At 39.7% G+C, this 10,288-nt stretch overlaps 1 non-coding gene across 1 annotated transcript; it reads right to left on the minus strand.

The window, feature by feature from the left end:
- Positions 1-1,921: 1,921 nt before the first annotated feature.
- LOC128279747 (small nucleolar RNA R71) lies at positions 1,922-2,028 on the minus strand. The gene has a single exon (XR_008269943.1). It is a non-coding gene; the product is annotated as a small nucleolar RNA R71 (small nucleolar RNA).
- Positions 2,029-10,288: the final 8,260 nt, after the last annotated feature.

A 10,288-nucleotide genomic window follows, 5' to 3' on the forward strand; every position in this document is an offset into this window, starting at 1 on the left:
CTTGAGAGCCACACTTGAAGCAAGCCCGGTCATTTATTCTACACTCACCAGGATGGCGTCTGCCAAAATACTGACAATCAGATCTGTTAAACCTTACATTACACATACTTACCATTGAAGTGGCTTGTGATTTAGAACCTGAGTATTGGTTCCCACGATCTCTGTATGAATATCCCACTAAAACATTTGAACGGGAATACATTTCTTTAGACTTCTTTGACTGAGATGGAAATGACTTACTCATAGGTCTTTTCCTCAAATATCTAGTTTCAAGATTAGCTTTCCTTTTTTCTTTATTCAACTCCTCGGCCTTACAGGCTTGCTTGTCCAATACCACAAATTATTTTAGTTCTAAGATCCCAACTAACACACGAATATCATCATTCAATCCATCCTCAAATCTCTTACACACGATAGCCTCAATGGAAACACACTCGTGAGCATATTTGCTAAGTTTGACAAATTCTCGCTCATACTCAGTCACTGTCATATGACCCTATTTCAGCTCAAGAAATTCCTTACGTTTCTGATCGATAAACCACTGACTAATATATTTCTTTTGGAACTTCTCCTGAAAGAATTCCCATGTAACCCTCTCTCTTGGTACCACTGATACCAGTATACTCCACCAGTGATATGCAGAATCTCTCAGAAGTGAGATGACATACTTTAAACTCTCATCTGGTGTGTAAGACAGCTTATCAAATACTCTGATAGAGTTTTTGAGCCAAAACTCGGCTCTTTCGGGATCATCATCCACATTAGCTCTAAAATCTTCAGCCCCATGCTTTCGGATCTTATCAACTAGGAGCTTATTCATTCTTACAAATTCCATACCTTGTAGGGTTACAGGAACTGGTCGAGGAATAGGTGGGGGTAGAGGAGGTTGGGGATTCGGATTTGTTCGAACAAAAGCCGTATACCACTCATTCATCATGTCGAGAAAGGCTTCCCTACCCCCTACTCCTTGACTAGTCATTGGGGGTCTATTATCAAACGATGCTGCCCCTTGAGCGGGAGCCGGTGCATTACTTTCAACATCATTAGCCTCAACTCGATTAGGATCCATTTACTATACGAAAACATAATTTAATATAGACAGAAGTCAACACACTATCACAATTCATTTATGACATGTACAGCTAGACTCAAAACACACTACGTTAGTCCGAAAATCGACTAAACCGTAGCTCTAATTCCACAAATATAACACCCCTTACCAGTAACACCCCTTACACGTATCCCAAGCCAGAATAGAGTACAAGGCGTGATAAACCGTAATTTATACATATTTTTACCCCATGCTTAACGCATTTTATGGATGATTTTTCCTTAGAATTGGTGAATTCGATGCTCCTAATGCCTTAATTTCATGTTTTATACTTAGGTGAGCATAGGAGAGCGAAAAGAACGAGAAACGAGCCAAAAACTGAGAAAATGGGCCAAAGTACAAAATCAACACGGCCTGGACTTCCTCACACGGGCATACCACATGGCCGTGTCAATCTGGAAGAACGAAGCACGACTCACACGGGCGTGTCCTTGGCGAGCCCAAGTTGAGTCCAATTTGGAAAAGGCTAATTTTGAGGGCTTTTAGGAATTCTAAAGCCTATAAATAGACCCTAGAGGATGAGAAAAGGGGAGACAGAGAGAAGGAGGCAGGGAACTGCTCAAGAGAAGCTGATTGATCCATCTCAGAAGTCGGAGTCACCATCAAGACTTGGAAAATTTCCTGGAATTCTACGATACATTTAAAATTAATGGTGTTTCTGAAGATGCCATTCATCTTCAGTTATTCCCTTTTTCATTGAAAAACAAAGCTAAACAATGGTTGAACTCGTTACCACGAGGGTCAATCACTACTTGGGAACAAATGACCGAAAAATTTCTATTAAAATATTTTCTGCCAGCTAAAACAGCCAAATTACGTAATGATATCTTTTCGTTTGTGCAGATGGACTTAGAAACTCTTTACGATGCATGGGAGAGATACAAGGACTTACTGAGAAGGTGCCCTTATCATGGGTTACCGCTTTGGCTACAGGTTCAAACATTCCATAATGGCCTGAATCCTTCGACTCGACAAATGGTTGACGCAACTGCTGGCGGAACCATAAATAATAAAACACCTGAAAATGCTTATGAGTTTATTGCAGAGATGTCACTAAATAACTATCAGTGGCAAGTCATGAGGACTGAGCCAGCTAAAACAGCAGGCGTTTATAACGTCGATTCGGTTACTATGCTGTCAAACCAGGTAGAACTTCTAAATAAAAAGATTGATGGTTTACTAGGTTCTACTCAGGTACATCCAGTAATGAGGTGAGAGACGAATGGAGGAGGAGCATGCACAGAGTATCAACCCTTCAACCCTAGCATCGAGGAGGAACAAGTCCAATATATGGGTAAAAATAACTCTAGATCCCAAAATAACCCATATAGTAACACTTATAATGCAGGTTGGAGGAACCATCCCAATTTCTCGTAGGGCGGTCAAGGAAATCAAAGACCACAACATCCTCCGGGTTTTCAACAACCACCCTATCAACAGGAAAATAAACCGAACTTAAAGAGATGCTGTTTAAATTTATCTCAGTGTCAAAAACACGTTTCCAGAACACTGAGACAGCACTTAAAATCAACAAGCATCGATCCAAGGGCTCAAAACTCAATAGGCCAGCTTTCCAAACTAATCTCCGAATGACCACAAGGTAGCTTGCCAAGTAATATTGAACCCAACCCAAGGGAATAGCTCAATGCGATTAATGTTCAAGATGAAGAAGGATTTGTTGAGCCTGAGCCAGAGCCGAGGCAAGAAACTATGGCGAGCAGAGATCAAGGTGAGGTAAGTCATAATAAAAACAAATCAGTGAGTGTCGAATATAAACCTCGTGTGCCATACCCCAACGCGATAAAGAAAGACCACTTAGATGAACAATTTGGTAAATTTCTTAAACTTTTAAAAAAATTACATATTAACTTACCATTTATTGAAGCTCTATCGCAGATGTCAAACGCAATGAAATTTTTAAAAGAGCTTTTAGCAAATAAACGGAAGTTGGATGAGGCATCGCATGTGGAGCTAAACGCAATTTGCTCAGCTATTCTACAGAATAAACTACCCTACAAACTAAAAGATCCAGGGAGTTTCATGATTCCTTGCTTAATTGGTAGTTTAGATGTTAATAATGCATTAGCTGATCTAGGGGCTAGTATTAACGTCATGCCCTACAAAATGTTCAAACAATTAGGTCTTGGGAAACCCAAACAGACTAGGATGAGCATTCAATTAGCAGATAAAACTATAAGATTTCCTAGGGGTATTATTGAAGATGTGCTAGTTAAAATCGATAAATTTATATTTCCCGTTGACTTCATTGTTCTAGACATAGAGGAGGATAGCAACACTCCTCTGATTTTAGGACGGCCCTTTTTAGCAACTGCTAAAATGATTATTGATGTTGGCACAGGTGAGCTCACACTTCATGTGGGAGACGAAACAATCACCCTTCAAGCTCGAAATTCTGGAAATACATCAGAAATTAAAGGTAATCGTCTAAACCATTCTACTAAAACTGACAATATCGTGTAATAAAGGAAGTACATGAGCCATTCTCAGGCAATCATAGAGAACCTATTCATGAAGATCAAAGGCTACAAATTGAGGAGCTGGATAAATGGCAGACGCATAAGCCGAGAACACACGATAAACCAAACCTACGCCACAACGAGCTCAACACCTTCCCACGTCAACTTAAGGTTGGAGATAAAGTCTTATTAGATGTCGTAAATCCTCACATTGTCACTACCACACCGAACGAAGAAATCCCTCTTATGGTACTTAGCATTTTCCCATTCGGTACAGTTGAGTTAACTCATCCCAAGTTCAGCATTTTTAAGGTAAACAGCACCCGTCTAAAACCTTATTTTGATGAGAATGATAGCAGGAATGAGGAGTATAAACTCTTCAAACCACCATGACCATTCAATGGAGAGGTAAGTCGAGCTTAGACTATAAACAAGAGCTTCTCGGGAGGCAACCCAAGCACTAACAATATTAATTTCTTTAAATTTTAGTATTTAACACCTAACTTACTAATAGAGATCTTGAATACAGGTTTTTCCACACAAACACGACAAAGCACACAGGCGTACTTAAGGACGTGTGAAAATAGGGGAAAGATTTCCCCAACACGGACTACGATACACAGGTGTCTAGAACCCATGGTCAAACCTGTAAAATGAACACAGGAGTGGGCCTACATACACGGGCGTGGGAGAAGAGAACAAAGCCAAGCACGGTCATGCGACACGGCCGTGTGCACCCACATGCCCAAGGAACACGGGCGTGGACTAAAAGTTAGACGCACCCAAATTCAAAATTCACGAGTCATATAGGCAAAAATTGGCGAACACTCCCGTATTCCCTGGCCGTGTGCCCCAAAATCTATAAATAGGCTACACTATTCATTGTCTTCTTCACCCAATAAACCCTAACCCTAGCCGCTGCAAGTCCACACGCCCATGCGTCGCTTCCAACTGTATTTTTGACACCCAACCTCTTTCCTTTAGCGTTTGTTTATTCCTTTCTCTTTTATTTCACTAATTTATAATGCTATTTATCATAGTAATCTATATTTTTCTTATTATTTTCATCTTTCTATCACTCAAATGTGTGACAGCCCAAAATTGACCCTAGTCGGGATGTGGTTTCGGGACCACAAAATCGAGGAATAAAAATAATTTAAAATTTATTTTGATGCCTATGATATGTGTTAATTTGTGTGTGGCATTTTTGATGATTCGATTTAGTGTTATAAAGGTGAATTTCACTAGAAAGGACCTAGTAGTAAACTTTGAAAATATGATGGGGAAATGTGTGATGACTAGTTAATCATGCATGCAAAAATAAGGGATTTGCATGTCAAATTTCCCCAAAAGGAAGCTTAGTGGCGGCCATGACAAGGGTTATGGGCAAAGAAAACATGTTGAAACATGTTTTGTTAATGGATGATAAGGGAAATGATTTAATAATTAAGTTGTGGGAAGAGAAGAGAAAAAAAAAATGTGTGTGAGTGTGGCATTTCCCCCCCCCCCCATTGCCGTGTATGTGAAAGAAAAATAAGAAAAAAATTTGTCCATCCTTGTTCTTTCCTTCTTGGCCGAAAATACTAAGGGAGAAGATAGGAGTTTTGCTTCATGCTTGGCTTGGAAGAGAACTAGAAGGAGATTTGGTCATACTTGCATCAAGATTAAGGTATGTTTGAGGTTGTGTCATGAAATTCATGCTTGTTTTGGTTGCTAACTTTATGTGCATGTTAGCCATGGTTCAAATCCTTGTTATGCCATGAAAATAGTGTTTGGCCAAGGTTGATATTGTGTTAAAGCCATTGCATGCTAAATGTGAAGCTTGTTGATGATGCATGTAATGAAGGATTGACTACTCTTGAAATTTCTTTTTAGTATTCTTGAGTAGGACATTGAATTCTTTGTTTAACCATGACCAAAAACAAAATTAAAAGGAGCATGGTGTGAGGTATTCAACCATGGTGCATTCATGAGCATGATTTATGCTTGTTACTTGATTGGTAAAAATTTGTGTTTGGATGGGTATGAACCCCTTGAGATTCGGCCTTGCACCTATATGTGTATATGTTTGCACATGATGTTTTGGTTATGAAGTGAGTGATAAAAATGTTTGTTTAAAGAAGAAAATGTTGAAGAATGGTTGTGAAATTGCAAGTACATTCGGCCTAGTACACATATGATGTGAAAATCTTGGAATTTATTGTTGATTTGGTGCAAGAATGACTAAGTATAATCGGCCATATGAGTGCTTGATGCTATATTATAAGTATTGAGCTACAATATGTAAAGCATTAGCTAGTAAAATGTGTGCCATTCATGTGTGGTGTTAAACATGTAATTGGCCTTAACATCAACATGCATAATCGGCCATGAATGAGTGCCTAAGAGGTTGTGTTGTTCGGCCATGAGTAAGCATGTTGAAGGCTTTGTGTGTTGAGTCGATTCATGAATTCCGTACTTATGTGTTTTTAATGTCTAGTGAATATATGTGGGCTAAGTGCCTTGAGTTCCTATTTTTGATACTCAAATGATTGAATCAATTTATTTGCTAAATTAAGCTCAAGAGCAAAGGGGGACCAAATCCGATAAAGGGAAGGAAAAAGTAGTCGTATAGCCATCGGAATCGTTCGACAACATCCGAGGTAAGTTTTCGAGTATCGAAACTTAGATTTTGATTTGATTGAATGAAGTAATAAGCAATCGAAACTGTGCCCTTGTATATGGCCATTGAGCCGAAATGATATTTTTGATTAAGTAAAATGTGCATAAAAGTTTGTTATGAAATTGAAACAAAGATGTGAATGTATGTGCGAATTGTGATATCCGGGCTAAGCCCGAAGGCAATTGTGCGAATTGTGATATCTGGGCTAAGCCCGAAGGCAATTGTGCAAATTGTGATATCCGGGCTAAGCCCGAAGGCAATTGTGCGAGCTATGATATCCGGGCTAAGCCCGAAGGCAATTGTGCGAGTTGTGGTATCCGGGTTAAGTCCCGAAGGCATTTGTGCGGGTTACCATAACCGGGCTATGTCCCGAAGGTGTTTTGAACGAGTAGCTATATCCGGATAAACTCCGAAGGTATGTGATTTGAAATTTATAAGCTGCTGGAAAATTTTCAGTTATTGCACTTGTGAAATTCCCAACAAGGTATGTTTTGTGTGTGCTTTGCACGCTATGAGTAAATGCGTACGAATATTCGCTCTAATGATAAATGAGCTATCGGCATTAACTAGGCCATTATTTGTGTATGAATATAAGAGTTGGGATTGTGAAGTAAGCATGTCTTTGAGAAATTGTGCATATGAATTATTGTTTAGCTACTTGAATGCTATGCTTTGGTTGTGTGTATATTATGGCTCGAAACTTACTAAGCATAAATTGCTTACTCCGTTTCTTTGTTTCTCTGTTTATAGATTTTGCTCGTTAGCGATCGGATTCGGGATCATAGAAGTTGAAGTCAACCACACTATCAAAGCCCTTTTTGGTACTCCTTTAGTTGAGTATTGGATATGGCATGTATAGGACTACCCTCGGTTATTTTTAAGTACTTGTGAGGTATATGTGTACGACCATGCGAAAATGGTTCGTAATAGTGGAGTATGGAATTAGACCATTTGTGGTTTGTAATTATATATGGTTTCATGATGTGATTATGGATTGGAATGGGAGTGTTGGTCACATGATCAGCCATTGGAATGGCTAAATATGATCATATGTGGACCCATGTATGGCAAGACCATAGTTGGCCCATGGAGACTACAAATTAGGTAAAGCCTACCTTAAAAACAGATGCTGCCATCTGCAGTGACGTGGATGGGGAAAATCACCAAAATTTGTAGGAATGGTGTTAAATAGTGAATAAATTATTTAATCGAACCTTGACAAGTCTATTTTCATATGAAAGTAACGAAACGATCATATGATCAGTATACCAAGAGATATTAAAGTTCTCGTGAGACAGGACCAGAATGGTTTCTGGGTCCCCTGTCGCGACTTTGAAAATTTTCCATAAATTATCCAGAATGAATTAGAAGTCATTCCTTATATGTGCAGATTCCTTTTTGAGTCCAGTTTCATTAGAAATAAACGGAATCAGTATTGAAACCCTGTACAGAGAGATATTCAAGTTGTAACTCGCAAAGGTCAGTGTAGTCGACCCCTGTAACATGGGCGACTTTAACTAATAAACTGTACCAATTGGCCTGACCAAAAATTCTAGAAATAAATCCAGGGATGGATATATGAGTCTAAATTCAGGGAAAATTTACGGAATCAGTTTCTGAGTTTTGTAACTCGAGATATGCTTTTTAAGGAAACAGTGACGCAGTTTTTCCAGCTTGCCTGGGAATGTCAAGTTGGTCGGTGCTATAAGTGGTTTTGGCTTGTTAACCCCTCGTGTCCGACACCGGCAACGGTCTCGGGTTCGGGGTGTTACAAAATTTCATTTATAGAACAAGTTATCATCTTTTTCTTGTTCAAATTCTTATTCATTACATGATTTCTCTACTCCACTTGATTAGTTAGAAGTGCATATTCATGGTTAGGATAGTTGAAATATTCATGCCTCTTGTGTTGACATTTATGTTCATTCGTATAGTATGATACATTCCATTCTTTTCCATTTTTACTTATATCACCATGCTAATGCCACAAAATTAGGTCATTGAACTTATTGTTTTTACTAAACTTAGTAATTGTGGCTGAACATATTTATGGATTTTCCTCTTTGAATTTAGTCGCATTTTCCCCTGTCTACTCATCAAGACGAATTAATGTTTCCAATTGCAGGCATACAATGTCGTCTTCCCGTGGTAAAAAGGCCGCTGTCTCTGCTTCAAATAAAAGGAAGGGAGCGTCATCTTCTTTGGGTCCTACCGCAGAAGTTCGTCACCCTTTCCTGAGGTTCCCTATCGGGCACCAAGAAGAACATTTCCAAATACTCCGGGCCCGACCTTTAATTGAAGGCCGCTGCATCGACTGGGCTGTAGTAGAACAAGTTCAGTTGGCTGATGCGATTCGGGCCCTCCTAACCACCGACCCTTGGGAGCTTTTCTTTGGGATCATCGAGCCAACGTATCTCGAGCTCACGATGGAATTATGCTCCACATTTCATCTTCAGACCGTGATGACAAGCTACGATAATCCCGGCACGGTGCAATTTCGCCTAGGCAGATTAGTCTTCCAGCTCAGCGTCCTAGAATTCGGTACTGCATTGGGTTTATATACGGAGGAATTCAAGAAGGAGAATGACTTACATGCTCTCAACTGCCACATCCATCGTTTTCCTTCACGGTGTTGGGACGCACTAATACTATGCACAGCCACCTACAATCCTAGCCGCTCCAAGGCATCGGCTCTCCCTCCATCTCTGAGGTACCTACACGCCATTTTGGCTCACACGGTAACAAGAAGGTGAGAGAGCACTAGCGTCATCAATACTCACGAACCCTACTTTCTATGGTGTATGTCGCACGGGCACGTCATCGATCTTGCCTATTTTATTGCCCTCGCCATTCAACACCAGACGGAGTGGCATAGGAAGGGGGTCATCTCCATTGGCCCCTATGTGACGTGATTGGCTCAACACTTCGAGCTCCTCAGCACCGCGGCCCAAGAATCATCCTTGACCTTCATTGGTCAGATGTCTCCACAAGGTATCTCGAGCATGCTTAGCATGAGGATGATCGAAAAGCGCCGAGAAACCTACCTTCCTCAATATCGTCTCACCCAATCTACCGAGGAGGAGGCCCACGAGGACATTACTGATGATGTCCCCCCACAACATAAGGACCGACTGTCTCAGCCACCACCACCCTCTCGTCCAGTTCATGCGGTGGCTTCATATGCTGACATCTCTGAGCGCTTTACTCAATTCAAACAGCAATGTTTTCAATGATTTGACAACATTGATGCTACTCTTCAGCAGATTTGTCAGCACCTCCACATCTCATCGCCACCCCCACCTCGCGACCATTTAGCGATGAAGATGTTTAAAAACATTTATTTATTATTTTATGTTTTTACTTTTGTTTTATTTTAAGACTACTTTTTATTTTTCTGTCACCTTATTTTTATTAGGACTTATAATTATTATTTTACAATTTTTAATTTTGGCTAATTCCTATTGAGCACTTACCCTTCCCTATATATTTCCTAAAAGAGTTCTTGATTCTATAATAGTTATAAAGAGCTCCACAGCTCACTATTACTCAGGAACTTGAAACTCTACTGGGAAAGGTTCTCCACGACTACCATGTACTGCTCGATCACGATCATAACCAACTTCAGATATAATATTCTTTTGGCGCAAGACTTATGGACTAATGAACCTCTACCACCGCCAGAGTATCCTCCTCCACCCTCACGCCGATTATTCTCCAAAACTTCAGTTTCAAGGAAATTCACTCATCACTTAGGAAGTTTCACTCCTCTCCCTATCTTATTTCTATATTCTTATATCTATCTTTGTACATTGAGGACAATGTACATCTTACGTGTGGGGGTATTCATTTCATTATCAGAAAAATCCCTGAATGACTGCCTTGTTCTCTTAAAAAGCTCTCATATCATATTTAGGATAAATTTTGATTGATTTATGATTTTTATTAATATATCTTGAATTAAAACATAGGCATTTATGCATTGATTTTTTAAACTTTAAGACATTAGAGAATCAAGCATGATAAGTTGATTTTTAAGAA

This window comes from Gossypium arboreum, chromosome 8 (assembly GCF_025698485.1).
Source record: "Gossypium arboreum isolate Shixiya-1 chromosome 8, ASM2569848v2, whole genome shotgun sequence".
Taxonomy (NCBI): domain Eukaryota; kingdom Viridiplantae; phylum Streptophyta; class Magnoliopsida; order Malvales; family Malvaceae; genus Gossypium; species Gossypium arboreum.